The 25,239-nt window shown below is 43.8% G+C and overlaps 1 protein-coding gene across 2 annotated transcripts in view; it reads right to left on the bottom strand.

The window, feature by feature from the left end:
- Window positions 1-25,239, bottom strand: part of LOC119379588 (superoxide dismutase [Cu-Zn]) — a 67,381-nt gene that overhangs the window by 21,936 nt on the left and 20,206 nt on the right. Inside the window, exon 1 of one of the 2 annotated variants that reach the window (XM_037648895.2) lies at window positions 1,873-1,955. The exons of the other annotated variant lie outside the window; for it this stretch is intronic. The gene's annotated coding sequence lies outside the window, so the exon portion shown is untranslated. Of the gene's footprint in view, window positions 1-1,872; window positions 1,956-25,239 lie in introns of those variants that run through there. 2 annotated transcript variants of the gene reach the window in all.

The following is a 25,239-nucleotide window of genomic DNA, read 5'->3' as shown; positions in this document are numbered from 1 at the left end:
GGTGCATCTTCACAGGCGTTAGTTCAGCGCTGGTAAGGACGAGGCCGACGAAATGAGGAGCGCCCGTGTGTCCACTGTCTCTTCCTTTTGTTGTCTCCGTCTTCACCACCACTGAACTACCGCTTCATATGAGCACTTCATATTTTATGACTCAGCAGGAGGTCCCATGGCATAGCACCATTTGCAGGACTTGCTATCAGAGCAAAGAAAACATGTAGCGGTAAGATAGGAAACGTTTTATTACTACGGTAAAAATATAAAACAGCGCTTTCTTAAACACAAGACGAAGGAAGAAACGACACACACAGCACCGTGTGTGTCTCTTCTTCCTTCGTCGTTTGTTTAAAAACCGCTGTTTTATATTTTTACCATGGAACCTCACCAACTCGCCCAATTTGCGTGTCTTCTCCAGTTTTATTACTGATGAGAAATACTTTATCTAACTTGAACAACCCGGCGATTGCCGAAATATAGAAGGGGGAAGAAAGAAACAGCTCCGCGAGCTCTCACCCTATCTCTGTTGGGAAATGAGCAAACGCGCTGTACGCACGAGAGCTGCGCATACTACTTCTGCAGAGAAGCGTAGATACCGTGTCTGCCACGGGCTTCCGCGCCGAACCCACTCTCCGGCGAAACTATCTGACAACCGTAGGCTCAGGTTAGCGTATGTGAGTGGCGTACTACAAGCACCTGGCGACGTGAGGCAGGCCTGTCGGCCATCTGAACGCCTTAACCGGATAGAGTAGATGCCACCACGTTGGGGATAAAATAATTAAAAATGAATAACGGCAGTGTGATTACCATTTGGCCCCACCAGTATACTACTGATGACAGCAGCACACAAAAGCACTGTCGCTCCAGCTGCAAGGCAATACTGAATGGTATCAGTGTGTGGTTTTCACGAATGCTTAAACAGCACTTTCTTCTGGATCAGCCCACGAAAACAGTTAGACGATGGCATGAAACCAGCGTTAGTTTCTTAAGAATGTTATACATTGAATGCATAAATTATTTCTCATAAGTACGGCCATGAAAGCTGGGTAATTCGAACCCTGTTAATTCAAACTTACAGGTAATTCAAACTGACGCCCTGGTTCCGGCCCAGTACTGTCTATTTCTATCGGGGAAAACTCCCGATAATTCGAACGCGTTGGTATCCACAACGGTTAATTCGAACTGGGAGCTCCTGGTTTTCGTTGTTCCTCGCAGAGGTCGGCCCAAAGTGATCACAATTGGTTACAAAACCGAACCAAACCAAACTTGCTAGCGATGTAAAACAACGAAACCGCAGCATTTCTCAGCAGATGAGAATTCGGACGCTGCGCTGGAGCTCTTGGGCAAGCGGCAAACGATGCTCATGGGGTTGCGACAGAAGAAACGCAAGCAAATGCAAATTACTGATAACTTTCAATTTTGATAGCGTTAACTCTGCATTTCAAATAAACATGCCTCGGAGCATAAATAGCGTCGTATATTTCACATTAAGGCTCACTGCTTACATGAACGCATGTCGGCGCTGGTTTCTGGCGTATCCCTGACTGATCAATTATGTTCGCTGTTAGAGCTCCATGAACTTAATTTACGAAATCCCCTGCCACAAACGTGTAGTAGTGTCTAGTTCCCGATGACGAGTCCAGAGGTGGCTTCTTTGGGTTCTGCCCTCGCAGTGTGGTGTGATGTCCGTTCATTCCAGCGCTAGCCCACTAATTCGAAATCCTTTTAATTCGAACAGTTTTATAGTCCCCTTAGAGTTTAAATTAACAAGCTTTTACTAGATTTCTCTTTTGCAAAATAACCTTGCGCTATTTCTGTTAGAATAAGGAAACAACTCAATTGAAAAACTACTAATGTAAGTAAGTAGGCGATGCCTACCTTTACTGGTAATATAACAACGCTGTAGAAATATACCTTCGGAATTTTCAAATCCTTCGGTAGTGTTAAGATTCAACAGCAATAGCCATTTTGCTTTCTTGCCTAGATCAAAAATTTTATTTTCTTCTGAAAAAGTTCGCAGTGTTTAAATTATACGCAAATGTTCAAAGTATCATGCTATCATTCCATGTCCAGGAATTCGGGACATCGACAACTAGCGCCATCTGTTGCGTTGGCTGCTGAGTGGCAGCGTCACTGAATGGGAAACGTCCTTTAAACATTTATTGTAGTGCAACGCTTCGATATACGCTTAAATCACTTCGTCCATATAATCTGGGAGTCATGATCTCACAGTGCGAGAAGTTTTGCTTTATTCCCATAAACTTCCTGGGTTCGAGAACCACTTTTATGTGCTATGTGAAACTCCATAGGAGAGAATTTAAAAATTTGTATAAAAACAATGCGCCCTCACCTGCTTAAATCACTGAAGTGAACTAATCTCGAATATTCGTTCTTCGTACCTGTGAAGTTTGGCTGATTTTGGCGAAGTTTCTGAGGTTCGACGGGAACTTTTGTGAAAAGGTGCATTGCAGCGAAACCACCTTATAGGGGTGTATGCGCTTCATAGTGTTTTCGGTGGCCCCAAAACACGTGAAAATGTCAGTGTTTTTATACAAGTTTGTTTTTCTTGAAGCTGCTCATGATATGGAGGGTATGAATACTGTGGAGTTCTTCAGTTGATAATTAGCAATGAGAAATCGTAGGTTAATTAGAGCAGATGATAGAAAACGATAATAGCTCATCGTAATTCAAAGCAAGTAAGAATTAACATAAGACATTGATACGCATCGAATCTTCCTCTATTCAGTATATGTAATCAAATGTACTAATGAATTTAACAGTCTATTTAAAACTTATTGGTGAAAGTGGTCAGTATAGAAGGACATGTATAATATATATATTTACAGATAGTACTGCAACGTACACCATTGATACTAGATGGCTATCGCATGTAACTAGCAGTAGCTACTGTTATAGCTAATTTCGAATCAAAGGTATAAAAGATATGGTAATCGTACTCCGGAATTATTAATACTTACACTTAGTGTTAAATAGGAAAGGGGTAATTAAGAATCAACTAATCGGATGATGACGTGTATCACGTGGAGTAGAGGCGAAGAGGATGAAAGACATAAGAATCTCTAGTTAGTTATTAGGAGTATTTTAGCTTAATTAGATGCAAGAATCTCAAGTTGCTAATTGGTGATTAGGGATAATTTAGCTTAAGTATTATGGATAATTAAGAAAATTGACAATGACGTACCCGCAAGTATTCACACTGACTGAGGTTTACTCAGAAACATTATGCACATTTGCACCCTGAAAATATCCCTTCACTTGTAACGATGAAATCACCAATTTTAAGCTCATGATAGAAGGCTTTCACTATAAAAGCATACGCACTACATGAAATGTTACGGTATTCAATGTATGAAATTACGATCAGAGATAGATAATAACACGCAATTGTCTTTAGTGGTAGTGGTCGATGGTTAGCAGCCAGGGATGATTTCGGGGGAAAATCTATGGAACCGAGTGATTAAAGGTGACAAATGAAATTTTATGCAACAGAAACATATTTTATAGTTTATTAGTGATCGTTGTAGGCAATTATCAAGTGTGGGTAGATGGTCAATAAATTAATAGGACGATATCATTGTAATGCATCAAATGAAAGCATAGAGGGAGAGGCTGAATAAATTTAGAACGTTTTGCTAATTGGCAATTAAGGGCTCTGCAGCACAATTAAAATATTCATTTTTACAGCAGAGCTCTTATGCCCAACCTTTGCCTGACTCGCGATGTAGACAAACAATCATCATGTCGGCGTGTTCAGCATAACTGTGCCTAGTTAAACCAAGTGAATCATAGGCAATTCCTATTAAGCCTAGTTGAGCAGGGCAAAGCCTAATTAACCAGGCAAAATTAACTCATAGGCTAATTAGCCATAATTAGGCCGCGTTGAGATTCTTGTTGCATAGTCTTGCCATGCTCGGCAAGATGTGCCGAGCAAATGCTAATAATACTAATTAATACTGAGCTAATTAGCGTTAATTATGCTAATTAGTTCATTACGCTTAGATTGACTTCGAATGGAAGCTAGTTGAGGCCGAGCCTCGAATGTGCGAGTTAGGCTAATTAAGCTAATTAAGTTATAATTAAGGCTAGTCTGACTTGGGATGCAAGCTAATCGAGACCAAGTCTCCAATGTTCCACTAAGACCTATTAGGCTATTGCTTGTCGATGGGCTCGTTGGTTTGGTAGCATTGTAACGAAAAACAGCACATGAATACAGGGACGGAAGGGGTACACACACGAGCGTTGTGTGTGTGCCCCTTCCGTCCCTGTCTTCTCGCGCTGTTTTAGGGGCGGAGCTCCTTATAGCATCACCTGGTCGGTCGTCGCTCCGCCCGGCGTTAGCCCGCCGTCGCGTCTCCCGTATCATGGAATAGATGGCGCTGTCCCATAGAGATATGCAAACTGCAGTTGGGTGACGATATACTAGATGGCGCTGTCCCTTAGAGATGTGTGCAATGTGGCAGTTGGGTGAATGCACGCTAGATGGCGTTATAGGTGCCGCTGCTCTCAGATTGTTTGCTGCGCCCGTTATTAGATGCGTAGTATCTTATGGCGGAGTTCAATCCGGTGGTGGTGTGCGGCGTGACCACCCTTACTGCGCACGCGCATACCCTCTCCACTCCCCCTCACTATTCCTCTTGTCCTCTTCCCCTCTCCCCTTTCCCCTCTCCACTTGCCCTCTCTCCCTCTCCACTTCCCCTTCTCCCCCTTCCCCCTCTCCCTCCCCCTTTCCACTCTTCCTCTGAAACGCGGGCTAGACATGCCCAAATTCTCTCCTGCGCAACGCCGCGATGAGCACCAGCGCATGCGCGTCCCCTCCCCCCTCTCTCTCTCTCTTTCTCCTACGCTGCCACCCTCTCACACGCGTGTCGACCGCGTTCCCCGTTCGCCCTGTGAGAATTAACAGCCAGGCTAGAGGGAAGACAAGACGCGCGTAGCGTTCCTCTTCGCGTTCCACGACGCGAGGTCGGTAGCATGCCCAACGAACGCCAACGGAACGCGATCGTGCAAGTGCTCCGGCTTCGCATCGCCTCATGCAGGGTTGCCACTGACTTTAGAGTAAATGTCGCCAAACGATCAAGAAAAAGTCGCCAAAAGTCGCCATTTTTTTACAGATTTCACCAAAAAAGTCGCTATTGTAAATATGTGCGGCATAACTAGTAATAAAAATTTCCACTCACGTATAGCACCGTAGATTACAGTACCATCCAAGACCCTTAAATTATATTGACGTTTCTCAATGCCACTCGTATCGCCCGCTTCACCATGACAGTCCATGGTGCTGCTTCCCCGACTAGCCGCAAGATGTGCGTGGTGGCGCAAGGGTGAATGAATGAAACGCTCATGATATCCCATCCCTGTCCGCTCGTTTCAATGGTAAAAGTGTGATAAACCTTAAGCGAAAACTGTGAAAGCGTCGTTTGTAGACAGCTTTACCTACCCTCATATGAAATAAAATGATAAAAAGGTTTATTGAAGGTAACTCGAGAGAATTCTTACAGGAACCGATCATTAGTGAGTCTTACACCTTTTCAGTGTGAACTAATATGATACCGGACGCCACCGACCTTTTCATATAGTCACTTATAATATCTACACGTGTGAATCCAATGCGTTATTAATGAACAGATAGACGATGTAAAATGTTATATACCAATTGTTTTCATTGCACACGCTCACCGAGAGCAGTGGAAAATGCCTCAATAAATATTTGTTTATTGCACAAATAGCCGCGTGTCCGCCTCACTTCGCTATTCCAAAACAGCCTTTACGAGCTGAATTGGGGGTACTGCAACGGTGAATAAGTCGCCAAGTTATTCAGAACAGTTGGAGCTTTGGCGGAACAAATGGTCGGAGCACGCGGCCAACCCGTCGTCTAGCTCCTTCAGAAGCGGAACTTTAGAGAAGCTTAAAGCACCTATAGCCATAAACTTATGGTCATACACTGCCCCTCGCGGTTTGCAAGGCAGTCCACTGACCTAAATTTTGCTGAAAGGTCACTGGGGGACGTTCCAGTACCTCCTGCATCTAGATTAATTGAGGAGATACACACGAGTTACGGGACGAACATACCGAATGACGCTTAATGCGCACATTCTACTCAGGGGTCTAAAACCAAGAAAAATAGTGAGAATGTTGCCGCTCATTCGTTGGGAAGACTCTGGGCTCAGGATGCATAACTCAGTGGAGACCTAAGCCGAAAATCGCCAAAAATTTGCCATGTCGCCATTCATAATTTTAGGTCGCCATGGGCCTCTCAAATTCGCCAATTTGGCGAAAAGTAGCCACCATTGGCAACCCTGGCCTCATGGTCCCCTTTAGCGGGAAATGGTGTAATTTATGTCATTCTCCTTGATCGTCGCCGTACGTGGAGGAGTGCGCTTGCCCGATCGTTCTGCTTGGCGGACCATGGACGACGAGGAGCGCCGCGTGCGGACGGCCGCTGCGTCTCGTGCTCGTCAGCAGGATCCCGAGGTGCGAGCTCGAGAGGCTGCCGCCAAGCGAGCGCAGCAGTAATCAAAGCGGCGTATCGCTTTGATTACTGCTGGGTGAAACCACTGAACATTTCACGGTGTAACCATGATTGCTTCAGGAGCTTCGCCCAAGCTCATCATCATTCACCTGTGGATATGCTGTAATTTTTTTTCCATTACACTGTTATTAAGCTAATTATTCTAATTATTCTGCTTAAGCAGATTCATTTGGTGTTCTCATTTACCTGTGATTGGCACTTGTGGTTAATTTGGTGTTGTGATTTAGTGGTGTTGTGACCTACCTCGTGTTGTGATTGCCAAGCGATACCCAATCGAACCCTATCAACACCTAGTCTATACTCGTGATTTACAATGTGATCCCGTGAACACTTTCTGTATCGGCGTGTGAATGCACGTGCCGAAACTTGGCTGCTCAAGCCAGGACCAGCCAAGTGTCGACCAGCTCCCCTCTAGCCCAGCTTTGCGCGACTCGGTGCAAGCTGCGCAATTTTTAAAATTATGTTAGCCCGGAATTCACATTAAGAATGACTTACTATAATGTTGATCTACATTCACACCTTGGCATGAAGTGCATTACTAATGAATAGCGACGATGAATTCAACATATTTTAAATGTAGGGGTGAAAGCTGTCAGTGTAGGACACAATTAAGTTAGCCAGTATCTCAATCTATGAGATGATTCACGGTCACTGACTAAGTCGGATGAGATGATCTGACGTTTCGGAACCGCATACGGGTTCCTTGTTCACTGAGCAGGACTCGAAGTCGTTGTCAATTATGTAGGCAGAACGTGACGCAACGAGCATGCGTACACGGCAGGCACAGTTCCTGGTGTCCTGTTCATTGTAGCTGGCGTCGACTGAATGATTAGTGATTCCAGAAGCCGGCGTGACGACACGTTCTTTTCCTTGGCGACTATGGCGGCATTATCCCAGTCAATGGTAGGATCATGTGCATGCGCATACTCAGCGATGGCGTTTGTCATGTGATTGTTTTTAGTCACGTCACGTCGGTGCTCTTTGAGGCGTCGAGAAAACTTTCCTGTTTCGCCAATATGCACTTCACGGCAATCAGCACACGGTATCTTATACACGACACCTGGAAACGATTCACTTGGGAGCCTGTCTTTCACATTTACGAGCTGGTTCCGGAGCTTGCTGCTCGGGACGTGAGCAATGCGCAAATCGTATTTTGAAAATACGCGCAAAAGTGCCTCGCTGATACCTTCGACATAAGGTATGGCCGCACGTGCACAGGTAGTCACGTTGCTCTGTGAGCTGGATTGAAGTATCCGCTTCTCAGTTTTCGAGATGAATCGATCAGGATAACCGTTGCGGTTTAGCTCCCGATGGATCGTCCGTAACTCTTTCTTCAACGCATCATCGTCTGAGCAAACAGATACGGCGCGTGTCACCAAGGATGACACTACGGACGTCTTGTGGCCGATGGGGTGATGCGAATTAAAACTGAGATAGCGACCTGTATGTGTGGGCTTCCTGTATACTGAGAAGGCGAGGGCGCTCCCATCCCGGCGCACCTGAACGTCAAAAAAAGGCAGCACGTTGTCATCCTCGTGTTCAACCGTGAACTGTATGTTCACTTGAACAGCTTTTGGTGTAGCGCGAAAGGAAACACGGACACGAGAAGGCACAAAGGAACACCATACAGCGCTGCTACCAACAACATGTTTATTTTAAAGAACCAGACTGCTTATATACCGTCAAAATCAGGCAGACAGCTGAACACGTGGGATCACTCAGATAATGCGTAAAAACCATGTGTTCCCGTTCTGGGCGTTCAGGCAGTCCAAGAAGCGTTGGAGGTCTTGCTTCTTTAAAATGCAGAAGCAGTCATTGACGTACCGGTAAAACACTTTGGGGGCCGGAGGTGAACGTTGCCAGGACTTCCTTCCAAGGCTTCCATTACTAGATTGGCTGTGGTGACTGATATTGACGCTCCCATTGCCGTACCATGTGTTTGACGCTCTCATTGCCGTACCAATATCTCAATCTATGCAGTTATAGTACGATGGCGGGAAATAATAGAATATCGTTAATAATTAGCAGCGATAAATATCATTATTTGTAATCAATTACAATTATTCGTTTATTATAGATGCCGTTTATCACTGACATGTGCCACAAGGAACATTTACGAGAGATCACGAGTTGGAGTACTGCGTTGAAAACTGCGCGAAAACCGGACGAAGGCTAAGGAAAAAAATTCGGCAGATCTCACGGGTTGTGGGAATCGGTTTCATGCGAAGCAGTCATCGAGTACTTCTATGCCGTATTTTATGGCTTGAGCCAAGCGTTACGAGGTGGATCGACGTGCTTTTGTAAGTGTAGTAGCTGTGTGCACATCGTGGGCTTACCAGGCACATCGACAATACTGGCGTTTAAAGGGTAACTTATGATGCGACGGAACGTCAAGCCCTCACGTTAGAGTACATACGTCAGTATTATCGAAACCAAGCGCACCTTATGCTGCAATAATGTGAATATCATACGTAACTTTCGTTAATGTGTTCCTCCGGGGTCGGAGAAATGCTTCAATATAGCTTGCTGAATCATAGGAATACAACTGTAAGGTTTATTAGACTGCTATAAAAGCGGAGCCAACTCTGCAATGACATACATTATCTGATATGACGCCTGTATCGTAGGGATACATATGTAGTGTTTATTGCTTTCTCGTAAAATTAGATAGCCAGCACCACAACCACAATGGATGTTGCACACGAGATTACGCCTGCATAGTCCGTTTTCCCAAACCAAGTTTGTAGCCCTGGCGTGGCTCTGTGGTAGAATGCCTGACTGCCACGCAGAATTGTGCTTGGGTTTGGCTCCTGCTGCGATCCTAATCTTTATTCTTTCCATTTCACAGGTCAACGCTGCCGATGTCGGTTTCTCTTAACGCTTTCGCATTTAAATTACCAATGTCTGTTCTCGCCGTTCCTGTGTAGATATAAAATGTCACCTGTGGCGCATACCCGTACACCGCAGCCCGTGGTACACGGGTATGTGCCACACGTGTCTGGAGGAAAGTGTTTGACGGCGTACGCGACAGGATTTTCACGTTATTCACGTCAAGACCCGACAGTCATATTCGTCAAATCCTCTTGCCCTCCCCTGCCAATTTTTGTATATACCAAGTTAAGGAGGCGATATAGAGAGCACCTAGACGTAATCGGATACATAGATAGATAGATAGATAGATAGATAGATAGATAGATAGATAGATAGATAGATAGATAGATAGATAGATAGATAGATAGATAGATAGATAGATAGATAGATAGATAGATAGATAGATAGATAGATAGATAGATAGATAGATAGATAGATAGATAGATAGATGCTAAGGAAACATCAGAACAGCGTTTGTGTTGTTTGTTACCCTTCGTCCCGTTTTCGCGCTGTTTTCAACACAGTAACAGGTATACCAACTTGCCCTTCAAGGTACCCTTCTGTAATTTAAAGGAGTAATTAATTGAATTGATAGTCAAAGGCAAATAATAAATAAGTGCAGATATACAGCAAAATTGAGGGATATGATTGCAAAGCGTCAGTTGATAGCCTAAAGAGATGAGGTTGAATGCATTGGGAGATTCTTGCTAGCAAACCTTTTTCAAGCAATCCCAGAACGCCCCGCGGGAGCGTGAAGCCACTATGGAAAAAGTGTGTACATCGAGCGAGCCAGACGTTCGGACGCCCGCTGCTCGTTGGCGCCGTGGGAGCACGAAACAAAAAGAACACGTAGAATTCTTACATCGTAAAACAATTCACATATCCGAACGCATCTGTATGTATCTCTACGCAAGAAATGTGAAAGGAATAACGCAGTCAGTGTAGGTATTGCCGAGCGTATGTATGTATATCGGACGTAGCACTTAAACGGCATGTGCGTTACCGCGTGCCGATGCCGTCAAGACGTTCTGTTGTCATCAATATGAGCCGAACACCAAATTAATGTTTAGTGCCGATACTTGTAATGTAATAATGTAAATGTAATGCACTGAATCGCCATAGGCACATTTCCGTTTGAGCATTTGGTGTCGTGATACTTTAGCGCTTGCTCGCTGAGTTTAGCCGCTATGGCTATTTAAAAGGCATTAAGGGTTTGTAGTTCATCTTGCTCACGACTATACATATCTGCGGCAATATTCACCTGTAGCCAACACGCGAAAGCAAAACACGCGTTTCTAAGAGCAACAACTGCAGTTAGTGTCAACGAAGGTGGTAAAAGTTTATCGTTTGAGCATATATGATCCGAGCGACGCGCACGCGGTCTATCTATAATTATATTCAGTATACTTGTGTACTTCAATTTGTATACGTATTTTAGTAAACTCCGGCTATACTCTCTCGAGTACTCTTTGAATATCACAACCTCACCTTGAGCTGGTTGACAGTGTCGATGGACGTGATCCAAAGGATCCGCGAACAGAATAGACCGCTCCTGAACTTATCTAGGAAGCCGAATTGTATTGTTTTACTTAATTTATGGTGTAGGGGCAGGGGACATTGCCGGTCGCACGTGACTAATCGTCCCATGTTTCTATTAGTCATTCTAGAACGGACGAAAGCCTCAAGCGGTGAAGGAGAAAACTGGCACAGGCAAGAACCGAGTATGTATAAGGGACAAGGAAGCAAAGGCACTACAAGGGAGGATAGCTTAAATAGTTAGGAGTTTTACGGAGATCTGTACACAACAGGAAGATATGTAGAAGTAGTAGTAGCCACAGGAATCGGACATCCCACGTGTAACGACAGGGGAAATAAAGAAAGCTTTGGAGGGAAAAAGAGACAAAGCCTTGGTGAGGATAATGTAACATCAGATCTGTTGAAAGAGTGGACAGAATGTGTTATAAAAACTGGCCACGCTGTATACAAAATGTCTCTTAACGGTGAGGGTACCCGAATCTTGGAAGAATACTAAGATCATCTTAGTCCATAAAAAATGGGACGTCAAGGACTTGAAAAATTGCAGACCGATCAGCTTACTGTCCGTCGTCTACAAGCTGCTTACAAAGATAGTAGCTTAGAATTCAGTCAACCAAAGGACCAAGCAGGATTCCGTACAGGCTACTCGACAAAAGACCACATTGACACTGTCAATCAGGCGATAGAGAAATGCGCGGAATATAACCAACCCCTATATAGCCTTCATAGATTACGAGAAGGCATTTGATTCGGTCGAGTATCAGCAGTTACGCAGGCGCTACGGAATCAGGGCGTCGACGAACCATATTTAAAAATACTGAAATAAATCTTAGGTTTAGGCGCACGATAAAGAGCCTCAGGTGGTCAATAATTCCGGAGCCCTCCACGACGGCGTCCCTCATAATCATATCGTGGTTTCGGGAAGTTAATCCTCAACAATTATTATATTATTATTTTATTATTATATTATTATTATTATATTATTATTATTATTATTATATTATTATTATTATTATTATATATTATATTATTATTATATTAAGTCCCGCACCATGGCTCCCAGTCGGGATGTATGCTTGCTATGCTCCTGCCCGCTTTTCGGTAAGCAGCACTTTTTCCGCTGTGAAAATTGCTCTAAACGTGTTCATGCGAAGTGTGTAACCTGGCCTGATGAAGAGCTGCAACTTCTGAAGTCTGGATCGCGCTCGTTTTGCTGCAATTTATGTGATCTGAGCCGTGCTGCTGGTAAGCCTAGCGAAGACAACTCGGCGGCGTGCATCGATGAGCATTGCAGCTCTCAAACCGGTTCCCTCTCCACGTGCACCCTTCCGGACGGCGATCTCGCCGGGCTGCGCCGCCTTCTCCTCGACGCTTTGGAGGGAATCTCGTTCCTCAGCGACGAGGTATCCCAACTACGCGAAGAAAACGAGCGCCTCCGTAAGGATCACTCCCGCGGTGTTGAACAAGCCCGCGTGGTCGCCGCCCTTCGTGCAGAGGTCCGCTTCCTGCGTGAGGAGCTGACGCGCCGCACGGCCGGAGTGGCAGTGAAGGCACCTGTGATCCCCCCAAGCGCATGTGATCTGTTGTAGCGATCAGTGACATTCCGAGCAAGCTGCCTGCTCTGAACCACCTCTCCCAAAACTTTCATCTTCGAATTCGCCGCCAGCTGAACGTAGACACGTCCGAGCGTGGCAGTGTGATGCTGCGACAGCCTCTTATGGCAGCGGGACTGAGGGGGAAAGAAAGAAGAACCCGCCTCTTTTGGATCTATGACAACATCGAATATATCTGTAGCTCAACGGCCACAACGGCCCACAACGGCCAAAGGCGATTTTTGTTACGAAGCTGAGCCCGGACACCACTGTTGCTGACATCAAAAAAACATATGCTTCATTCGATCTGTCTCCCATCTCCTGCCGGCAACTTCAACCAAATTTCAGTCCTATTCTTCGTTCTACATCGAAGTCGACAAGGAAACACTACAACACCTGAATGACCCTTCGATGTGGCACCTCGGATGCCTCTTCAAGCATTTCGTGGGGAGCTGCGCGATGACAGCTTCATCCCTCTGAGCAAGTGACTGGAATCGAAAGTTGCCGTGTAACGTAGACATATTCTACCAAAATGCTCGGGTTCTACGTACCAAGACACGAGAGTTTTTCTCTAATGTTCTTTCGTCTTCTTTCCTATGTATTGCCATTTCTGAAACCTGGCTAGGCACTGAAATTCCTCATCTGATCTTTTTTTCCCCAGACCTACACCACCTTCCGCAGTGACCGAGATTTCAGGAAACCAAGCAGAAAGGCGGTGGCGTGCTGATTGCCATTGACAATTCACTGAAATCCGTTAGACGGAAAGACCTAGAAACTATCGAAGAATCCATTTGGCTAGAAACCAACCTTGAGCGCAGTGAAAAATTGTTGATTGGATGTTTCTATTTACGCTCAGCATGTCCCCTGCCTCGTTTCATGATGTCATGTCTCCATTGAACTGTGGTATCTTCTCATAGTGGCACAGAATTATTGTTCTTGGGGATTTCAACTGCACCTGGATGACCTGGAGCACGCTTACTTTTTCTCATTACAATCATTCATAGAGAAAAAAGTGCAGCCTGCTCTTGGACTTTCTGGCGTTTAATTCCCTACTGCAACATAACTCAGTCGTCAATTCCAGTGGCAACTCTTAGACCTGTTGTGTGTCAAACGCTCAACCCCTTTAAGTTTCCCGCTCGACATCTCTCTTGTACGTCCGGACAAATTCCACCCACCACTTAACGTAAATTATACGCATCAGCCGAAACAAACGAGCTTCAGCAGTTACGTAAACAAATCTCCGAGATTTGCGCTTCAAGCGAGGTGATTACACGGGCCTCTATCATCACTTGTCTACCGTTGAGTGGCACAGGGTACTGACAAACCGAATGTTGATGAGCAGGGTTGACTCGGTTTACGGAGCTTGTACTGAGCAGCATGCGCAATTTTATTCCCCCAATATACACCTAAACAACGTAAATATCCCATGTCTCATCTGACTTATCAGCTGAAGCATAAAGATCGCGCACACAGGAAATCTAATGTTCTCCATCCAGCGAGTGGAAGGAAGAGTCCAGCTTCTTTCGAACTCTCTCTGAACGCCTATATAAACGGGATCATAGTTCGTATATTGATTCTTAGAAAAAAGCGCCTCTGACAGGCCGGCTGAGTTTTGGAAGTATGTACGTAAACGGTCCAGCAAAAGCGGAGAGTCCTTCAGACTACTGGACTCAAATGGGGTAGAAGTGCATGCCATCGCTGACTGTTTTGCCACGCATTTCTCATCCGTTATAAGGCCTCAGACTCTAGCATGATATCAGACAACAGCCCAAGGCGGTTAGCTCATACAGTGCTTTGTCGCTGGATGAAAATCTTATCTGCGAATGCATTAAGCGCTTAAAAACCATCCTTATCATGTGGGCCAGATGGCATTCCCTCCGCCATACTAAAAGCTTATGGTAGTATATTTGTCCCAGTACTAACTACGATATTTAATAACTGCCTGGACACTTCCACATTTCCTAGCATGTGGAAAACTGCTAGTGCATGTCCAGGAATTCGGGACATCGACAACTAGCGCCATCTGTTGTGTTGGCTGCTGAGTGGCAGCGTCACTCAATGGGAAACGACCTTTAAACATTTATTGTAGTGTAACGCTTCAATATACGCTTAAATCACTTCGTCCATATTATCTGGGAGTCATTATGCCACAGTGCGAGAAGTTTTGCTATATTCCCATTAAATTCCTGGGTTCGAGAGCCACTTTTATGTGTAATGTGAAACTCCATAGGAGATAATTTAAAAATTTATATAAAAACAATGCGCCCCCCGCCTGCTTAAATCACTGAAGTGACCCAATCTCGATGATTCAATATTCGTACCTGTGAAGTTTGGCGGGTGTCGGCGAAGTTCCTGAGGTTCGACGGGAACTTTTGTCTAAGGTGCATTGCAGCGAAACCACCTTACAGGGGTGCATACGCTTCATAGTGTTTGCGGTTGCCCTAAAACAGGTGAAATGTCAGTGTTTTTTATATAAGCTTGTTTTTCTTGAAGCTGCTAAAGATATGGAGGGTATGAATACTGTGGAGGTCTTAAGTTGATAATTAGCAATAAGAAGTCTTAGGTTAATTAGAGCAGATGGTCAAAGATGAGAATAGCTCCTCGTAATTCAAAGTAAGTAAGAATTGACAAGATATATTGATACGGATACGAATATTGCTCCACTGCGTGAAAGTAATCAAAGGTACTAATGAATTTAACAATTACTTAAAACTTATTGGTGAAGCGGTTAGTATAGAAGGACATGTACATTATATATATTTAGATATAGCATTGCAATGCACGCCATAATATTAGATGCCTGTCACATGCAAGTAACTAGCAGTAGATACTGTTACAGCTAATTAGTAATCGAAGGTGTGGCATACTTTTCATCTTCTTCTGGCACGACGCACTTGGGACATAAACTAGTAGTGGGTAGTCTGCTGTGGAAAAAGAAGAGGTAGTTGGAACAATGGCGGAGATACAATAATAAACCGCGCTGTGTTTCGGAACCGCGTTTCAGTGTGCTATATTATTGGTGACCCGGAGTATCTGGGCATACTTTTCATCTTCTTCTGGCACGACGCACTTGGGGACATAAACTAGTAGTGGGTAGTCTGCTGTGGAAAAGAAGAGGTAGTTGGAACAATGGCGGAGATACAATAATAAACGCGCTGTGTTTTCGGAACCGCGTTTCAGTGTGCTATAAAGGTATAAGAGATATGGTAATTGTACTCTGTCATTATTAATACTTACACTTTGAGGTGAATAGAAAAGGGGTAAATAAGAATCAACTAATCGGAGGCTTGCGTTGTGATGTATCACATGGAAGTGGAGACGAAGAGGATCAAAGATATAGGAATGTTAGGTTGCTAATTAGTGATTAGGGGTTTTTTAGCTTAATTACTATGGAAAATAACAGAGTTTACAATGGCCCCCAAGAATTCACACTGACTGAGATTTACTCAGCAACATTATGCACATTTGCACCCTGACCATATAAGTAATCACTTGTAATGAATTCACCAATTTTTAGGTTATAATAGAAATCTTTCAGTATAGAAGGATATGTACATGACATATATAGGGCATTCAATGTATGAAATTACCATCCGAGATCATGCAATTATCTTTAGTGACAGTTATAGATGGTTAGTAATCAGGGATAGTTTAGGGGAAAATATATGGAACCTAGCAATTAAAGGTATCAAATAAAAGATATGCCAGAGATGAGGAGAAAATTAATTAGCCAAGCATAATACAGCCAGAAGGCTAAATAGCCCTAATTAAGCCGTGCTGAGATTCTAGTGTGCGTAGTCATGCTGAGCTCGGCAAGAGATGCCGAGCGATACCGATATATTAATTATGAATGAGACTAATTAGTGTTAATTACGTTAATTAGCTCATTAGGTCTAGATTGACTTGTGATGAAAGCTTGAGGAGATGAAGCCCCGATTACACTAACTAAGCTCATTAGCACAATTAAGTTAATTAAGATATAATTAATCCTAGCTTGACTAGGGATGCAAGTTAAGCTAGAGCAAGTTCCAAATGTGCAAGTTAGACCTATTACGCTAATTATTCCAATTATGCTGATTAAGCTAATTAACCTATTTGGTGTTGTGACTGCCAAGCGATACCCAATCGAACCCGATCAATGCCTAGTCTATACCCGTGATTACCAATGTGACCCCGTGAACACTTTCGTGCATCGGCGTGTGAATGCACGTGTGTCTAGTCAAGCCAGGACCAGCCAAGTGCCGACCAGCTCTGCTCTAGCCCAGGTTTGGGCGCCTCAGCACAAGCTGCGCAAATTTTTTAAATTAGGTCAGCTAAGCAGAATTCACGGTAAGAATATCTTACTAATATTGATCTACATTCGCACCTTGGTACACAGTGCATTACTTATGAATGGTGACAATGAATTCAACATATGTTCAATTTAGGGGTTAAAGCTGTCAGTGTAGGACATCAGTAAAATATATAGATAGTATCTATTCTAATCTATGCAGGTATAGATCTCAATCTATGCAGTTATAGTACAATGGCGGGAAGTAGTAGAATATCATTCATTATTAGCAGTCATAAATATCATTAATTCGTAATCAAATATTATTCGTTTAATATAGATACCGTCTATCACGGACAAGTGTCAGGAGAAACGTTTACTAGAGATGACGATTTAAAGGAGTACTGCGTTGAAAACGGCACGAAAATTGGACGAAGGCTAAGGAAAAAAACAACACAAGCGCTCGCACATTGATGAGTTATGCAAAACACTGGGTTCGAAAGAGCCTGATGTAAAAGAAACAAATTGCAGGAGGGTGTCTTCAAGGGCCAGTTGCTACATCTTACTGCACTGAAAACCGCGCGAAAACGGCACGAAGGCTAATGAACAAGGAACAGAGCTTCTGTTGTTTGTTCCTTAGCCTTCGCCCCGTTTTTGCGCTGTTTGCAACGCAGTAACATGTACCAACTGACCCTTCAAGACACCCTTCTGCAATTTTAAGGAGTAATTAAATCGACTGATAGTTTTAGGAAATTAATAATTAAGTGCAGATATATGATAAAAATAAATTGAGGCATACGATTGTAAAGCATCACATGATAGTCTAAAGAGAGAGGGTGAATGCATTGCGAGATTCTTGCTAATGAACCTTTTCAAGCAATCCCAGAAAGCCCCGCGGGAGCGTGGCGCACTATGGGAAAAGTTTGTACATAGAGCGAGCCGGCCGTTCGGTCGCCCGCGGCTCGTTGGTGCCATGGGAGAACGAAACGCAAAGGAACGTACACGTCGCAGCTTGTTGAATATCCTTACATCGTAAAAGACTACACTTACCCAAACGCATCTGTCTGTATATCTACGCATGAAATGTGAAAGTGAAGTCTAGGTATTGCCGAGCGTATGTATATCATACGTAGCAGTTAAGCGATGTGTGCGTTATCGCGTGCAGATGCCGTCACGACGTTCTGTTGTCAGTAATGTGAGCGGAACACCGAATTCATGTTTAGTGTATGAATAGTTGTAAGGTATTAACAGTATTAATGCGAATGTGTCATATTGAAATGCCATAGAATTTTCTGCCTCAGCATTTGGTGTCATTAACACTTTTGCGCTTGCTCACTGCGTTTAGCCGTTATGGCGTATTTCAAAGATAATTTCAGTGTTAGAGACTCATCTGCGCACGACTACACATATCTACGGCATGCATTCACCTGCGAGCAAACCCGTGAAAGTACAACCAGCGTTTGTAAAATGCAACTGCAGTTAGTATATCTACGAAAGGCGCTAGAATCTTATCATTTGTTATACACATGTATATGCGGTGCGAGCGACGCGAACGCTGTCTAATCAGTCTCTCGAGTACTCTCGAGTACTCTGTAAATATATCACCACCTGACCTTGCGCTCGTCGACAGTGTCGATGGACGTTGATTCCAAGTGGATGCGCGAATTGTATAGACCGCTCCTGGACTTTATCTAGGAAGCCGAGTTGTATCGTTTTATTTATTTTTGCTGTAGGGCAGGGGTCTCAAACACGTGGTCCGGCTCGCACGTGGCTGACTTCGTCCCATCCTTTTATTGGTCATCTCTAGAACGGACGAAGCCTCAAACGGGTCAAGAGAAAACTGCGCACAGGCAAAAACCGGGCGTATGCACTAAGGGATGAGGAAGGCAAGTCACTATCAATATGGATAGGAAAGTTAAAATAGCCGAGGAGCTTTACATATATCTGTACAGAAGCCGGGACAGCGAGGACGATAACGTAAGAAGTATATTTGTAAGCCAGATGAATCGGACAACTCACCAGTAACGACATGGGAAGTAAAGAAATCCTTAGAGGGAACGCAAAGAAGCAATTGCCGCTGGTTAGGTTCAGGCAACATCAGATCTGTTGAAAGACGGTGGACAGATTGTTTTAAAAAAACTGACCACCATGTATAGAAAGTGTCTCTTGACGGTGAAGGTACGAGAATCTTGGAAGAATGCTAAATCACCTGAATTCATAACAAAGACGACGTCAAGGGCTTGAAATATTGCATGCCGATCTGCTTACTGTCCGTTGTCTACAACCGATTTAAAAATATAATAGCTAATACAATTAGGACATTAGAATTCTATCAACCAAAGGACCAAGCAGTATTCCGTACAGGCTACTCGACAATGAACACATTCACACTAACAATCAAGTGATACAGAAATGCGCGGAATATAACCAACCTCTATATATAGCCGTCAGAGATTACGAGAAGGTATTTGATTCGGTCGAGATGGCAGCAGTCATTTCAGGCACAAAGGAATCAGGGCGTCGATGAGCCGTTTATTTACTTATTTACTTACTTATTTATTTATTTATTTATTTATTTATTTATTTATTTATTTATTATTTATTTATAACAACAATGTTGCGGGAGACCAGGGGAAAAAAGCTGATCAATAAGCTTGAGGGTGTCCTGGCCACCCTACACGTATGTACAGTATAAAAATACTGGAAGAATCTTAGATTTATGTGCACGTTAAAGAACCCTAAGTGTGTCAATAATTGTGCAGCACTCTAATACGGCGTCCCACTTAATCATATCGTGGTATTGGGACATCAAACGCCACTAGTACTACTACTACTACTAACAATAATAACAATTACTATTATTATTATTATTATTATTATATTATTATTATTATTATTATTATTATTATTAGTAGTAGTAGTAGTAGTAGTAGTAGTAGTAGTAGTAGTAGTGGTAGTAGTAGTAGTAGTAGTAGTATTACTAATGCGTGAAACTGGTATAGTGTTGGTTTATGTAAATTGAATTACCACAAATGAAAGCTTGAAGCATTTATATTCAACCTGTTTTACTGTTTTCTCCATGGTGCATCGGTTTAAACCGCACTCGTATTAAGCGTCTAGTCGGGTTGGGGATATCACAACTTGCAATCTCACTGCAAAAAAAATATATATATATATATATATATATATATATATATATATATAATATATATATATATATATATATATATATATATATAATATACAGAGACCAGGAGGAGCCATTTTCTTTACTTGTACACCGCCAAATACAGACACACTGCGCTGTAGCTTTTCGGATGCGACAGCAGCCCCAGAAGACGGCCTATCGAATAAAGCAAGCAAGACTAGAGGAATATCATAGCCTTCTCCCTTTATATCTCGATCTTTTTTATCCTGCGGCAAGAGCATGCGTAATTCCGAAGTATCCACGTGCGCATTCACATGGATACTTCTGAATTATTGATAAGCAGATGCTTGAGATGGAACATGCAGAAATTTATATTTAGGCAGAACTCTGTGCGTGACACTCCCGCATTAATGATGACGCGTGTGTACGAGGTTGTTTTTCATGCATTATTTTTGTTGCCCCCAAGCGGCCTACGTAAACAATAATAATTTAAGGGTCTTTACGTGCCATAACCCCATTGTCATTATCGCCAAGCCGCAGTGGGAGATTCTGTGATAGGTTTAAGCACCCGGGGGTCTAGAACGTGCATCTAACAGACCTAAGTAAGCATGTGTTCTTACATTCGTCCCCGCCGGAATACGACCGCCGTGGCAGGGAATACAACACGCGACCTCGCTACTCAGCAGCGCCACACTTTATCAGCCAATTGCTTCCATGGCGTTGGCGGCGTCAACAAAAATCATCACGTGATGACATTACGATGGGACGTTATTATGACGTCACACATTCCCAAAATCACGTAATTATGACGGCACGATGACGTCACATAACGTGACTTCATCACATGACATTGTCGCATTGCACTGCCTCTGTGATCGGTTGGCCAATCACGGAGGCAGTGCAAAACCACGTTAGGTGCAGAAAGCTTTTGCACGAGGGTGGGGCAGAACAGACGCATCGAATGACGACAAGAAGAAAACTTTCACCTTCGAGTCGTCTTAGTCTAATGCATAAGGGGCCCAGTTGGTTTTTTTTATACGAATGATAGGCCTTAGTCTGCGAGAAGTACTTCTCGCAAAACGTAGTCACGAGGCGTGCGCTTTCGATCTTTCCTTGGTATGGCACGAGCACACGCTTCCAAGCTCACCAGGCCACTAGGAGCTTTGAAAATCACAAGCCATACAACACTGCCCTCTTAATTAATGATATTACTTAGCACCTTCTAGTGTTTATTGACATTACTGTACGATTGAGACGATGGCAATGAGTGATGCGAGGAAACCGAAGAATTTCATCATGTAAGATTTCTGACAAATTCGGTCCGTCACTTAGCAGGCGAATATTGTGTCTACTAAGTATGAAAATAATCAAAAAGTAGGCCATGCCTTTAAGAGGGGGGTCACACTTTCTGCGAGACGTGAGTCGCGCACTGCAACACACTGATTTCAGGGTCATTGACTGCAGCACGTGGCTTCAGTTAAGCTCCCATTGCGAGAAGCTCAATGCGGCCACTCTAGAAGCGCCACGAACCAACACACAAAAAAAGTGGGGCTCATCACGTAAGAAAAACAGAGTATGTCCATTGCCTACGGTACGTAGCGAAATGCAGGGAAAGAACTCCGCTCGCAGACTTGCAGACCATCGCCGTGGTATAGGTAAGGCCTGCGTTAATAATATCCGGGATTTAACGTCCCAAAACCACGATATGATTATGGAGAGACGCCGTAGTGGAGTGCTCCGGAATACTTGACCATCCGGGGGTCTTAACGTGCACTAACATCGCACAGTACACGGGCCCCTAGCATTCGCATTCATCGAAATGCGACCGCCGCGGCCAGGATCGCACTCGCGACCTTCCGGTTAGCAGCCGAGCACCATATTACTGCTCCACCGAGGCGGACAAGGCCTGCGTTGACAGCAATGTTTACCTTCTGGCAGCATGGTAACAGGGCAGTTCAATGCCTTGCAACTGTTATAATAGTGGGTACACCCCGCTATTGTAAGAGTTGCACACACACTAGCGATGTGTATGTGTGCTTCTTTTCGTTTTCTGCCCCCTCTCGGCGCGCTTTTTCACGCTCAACAGTGAACTAATTGACTAAAAAAAAACAAATATATTCGTGGAAGGTTGCTCAGCTTGCGTTTAACAACTTTCAGTGTAATCCACTATTTGAGAAACATCGCCTCGTGAGGTGCTACGTTGTCTATCGGTAACAAAGGCACGACGCAGAGAATAAACATAAAACGGCTTTTCGAGAACCTTCCACGTCACTTGCTCACATAAGCAAAAGATTTCAACTCGTAATGAAAATAATAAATGGGTCCTTACGAGAGACTTTTTAACGAACTTTACCATGTAAAAATAGAAACAAGCTATTTTGTCCAGAATAAAACTGGCCGCAAGAACCGGGTTTCAGCCGCGACCTCCTGCAATTCTACAGAGCAGCATAATATAATAATAATAATAATAATTGTGGGGTTTAGCGTCCGAAAAGCCCGATATGAGTATGAGAGACGCCGTAGTGGAGGGCTCCGGAAATTCGACAACCTGGGGTTCTTTAACATACACCTAAATCTAAGTACACGGGCCACTAGCGTTTTCGTCTCCATCGAAAATATGGCCGCCGCGGCCGGTATTCGGTCCCGCCACCTGCGGGTCTGCAGTCGAGCACCTTATTCACAGACCACCCTGAAGGGTTGCAGATCAGCATAGGCAGTCAAACAAGAAGGCGGGTTTCACGATACTTTATATCAGTCTAATCTGTTTTCATCCCTCTTTCACCAGCACATAGTCGAGAGGAAAACGCGGCCTGGGTAGCATGTCATGAGCATAATGAAGTCGGTGCTTTCCGGCGTCTTTAGTTATCGACTAAAACGCGTTCTTGGGCTAGTTGGTGCATGGTCTGACAAAAATTTGGAGGCACAAAGGAACGAGGACAAGAAATGACAGGACTGGTGCCAAACTAACAACTGTTTTGTTGGAAAGAACATTGCATTCCATGTAGCCTCACGCGCATGGCGAGTCACATTGACAATCACGGTAACAGAACGACAACCTACTCTGAGTTATCAAGACTTGTCTAAAAGTGCGATTCGTTGCGATATAAATTCAAGGAAGGCACACTAACAATGGGGTACCCTTCTTATTTATGCAAAAGCCTCGGCAATCTCTGGCCACCTGGTTTCGAATTTTCCCACGACCCCTGGTTTCGAAAAACCGGGGCGCGCATGCGTAGGACTTGCAGTGCGAAGGCAAGTGTAAAGCAGATACATTGTTTATGGAGGCTTCATGTTCCATTAATCGAATATTAAACATCGAACAGTGTGGCCGATGTATGTCTACCACAGCTGAGGGGTATTTCGTAAACCACCCCTTACAAAAATGGCTAGTAACATTGAGTAGACCACCTAGTAACCATCTATGGACATTGGTGGCCGTCTAGTAACATTTGCGATCTAGTAACATTTGTCAATAGACCGTCATAAGACCTCCTTCTACTTTTGTATAAAGACTATTTTATGTAGACCGTCTAAAGACCTGCTTCTTACTTTTGTATAAAGACTATTTTATGTAGACCGTCTAAAGACCTCCTTCATACTTTTGTATAAAGACTATTTTATGTGGACCGTCTGAAGGCCTGCTCTTACTTTTGTATAAAGACTATTTTATGTAGACCGTCTAAAGACCTCCTTCTTACTTTTGTATAAAGACTATTTTATGTAGACCGTCTGAAGGCCTGCTTCTTACTTTTGTATAAAGACTATTTTATGTAGACATCTAAAGACCTCATTCTTACTTTGTGAAAGGCTCCGCAAAATTCGCTAATTAAAAAAGTCAAGGGTGGATCTTTGGCCTGTTGGTGCGGAACATATGCATAACGTTAAGCCGCAATACTGAATCGGACGAGGACGGGACAGGGAGTGCCACACACACAAGCGCTAACTTTCAACAATGCTTTATTGTGAGCCGGATCACTGCATAAATACATGAAAATTGCGGACATCAGAGCATGCGCAAATGTGAAGGATCTAGAAATGACAATTCTTTTCTGGACAATGATAATGAAGGTGCGCTGACACAATCTTGGCCTAACTCGTGTATGGTGGTGATTCAACTATCAACCGCGTGGTCTCATCTTTGTGCGTGCGTACGACAGAGCACTCATGAAAAGCAGGCGAACACCCACACGTGCTGCAATGCGCGGTTAACAAACCATCGCCACCCTTCTTCACATTGTTTTTGTGTTCTCTAAGCCTGTCGTTAAGGCAGCGCCCTGTCTGCCCCACGTAGAATTTCCCACACGAAAGGGGGAGCTTGTACACGACCCCTTCTTTGCATTCCACGTGGCGAACTCTGTGATTTTTTACGCAGCCGCGCGCTTTGTGAGCAGTTGGGTTGCTGAGCCTGCACAGCTTTCCCAGCTTGTTTGGAGCCGTAAAAGCGACGCCAATGTTTGCTCGAGCGCCCACTTTTTTAAGTGGGCGCTTATTAAAATGATTCTTTTTAAGAAGATCATTGAACAATATTGTGCTTGCAAAGGTATTGTTGCTTTACCTCTGCTGGTAAGTGAGCTTTAAAGGAAAATGTCTGTGGGCAGCGAATATAACACGGCAAGACGTCTCGTAAAAGCGCAAAAATTGAATTCAGCACGTGTGGGTGTTCGCCTGCTTTTCATGAGTGCTCTGTCGTACGCACGCACAAAGATGAGACCACGCGGTTGATAGTTGAATCAGCCACCATACACGAGTTAGGCCAAGATTGTGTCAGCGCACCTTCATTATCATTGTCCAGAAAAGAATTGTCATTTCTAGATCCTTCACATTTGCGCATGCCAGATGTCCGCAATTTTCATGTATTTATGCAGTGATCCGGCTCACAATAAAGCATTGTTGAAAGTTAGCGCTTGTGTGTGTGTCACTCCCTGTCCCGTCCTCGTCGATTCAGTATTGCGCTTAACGTTATGCATAAAAAAAGTCGTTGAATGTTAGGCAGATTTTTAGTAAAAGATAGGTGTGCCTCAGTGGTATCTATAAGCCCACCGCAAATTTACACGTACGCCATGAATGTTTGTTGCCTAATTACACGGTAAAGAAGGTCCCATCTGAGCTACATTGGAGGTCAAGATGTGGTTGCCTATATATACTCGGTGACAAAGTTTGGTTGTGAAGGAGGGTGGTGAGCGGTGTCAGTGTGAGTGCTGTATTAATTGCGAAATGTTGTGTGCATGTTTGTGTAAGTGGGGATCGAGTTTGCGTGTTTCGATGCCAATAATTAAAG

The sequence above is a fragment of the Rhipicephalus sanguineus genome, chromosome 1 (assembly GCF_013339695.2).
Source record: "Rhipicephalus sanguineus isolate Rsan-2018 chromosome 1, BIME_Rsan_1.4, whole genome shotgun sequence".
NCBI classification, from domain to species: Eukaryota; Metazoa; Arthropoda; class Arachnida; order Ixodida; family Ixodidae; genus Rhipicephalus; species Rhipicephalus sanguineus.
The sequence above is the reverse complement of the archived record's forward strand: the minus strand, read 5'-3'. Positions and strand labels throughout refer to the sequence as shown.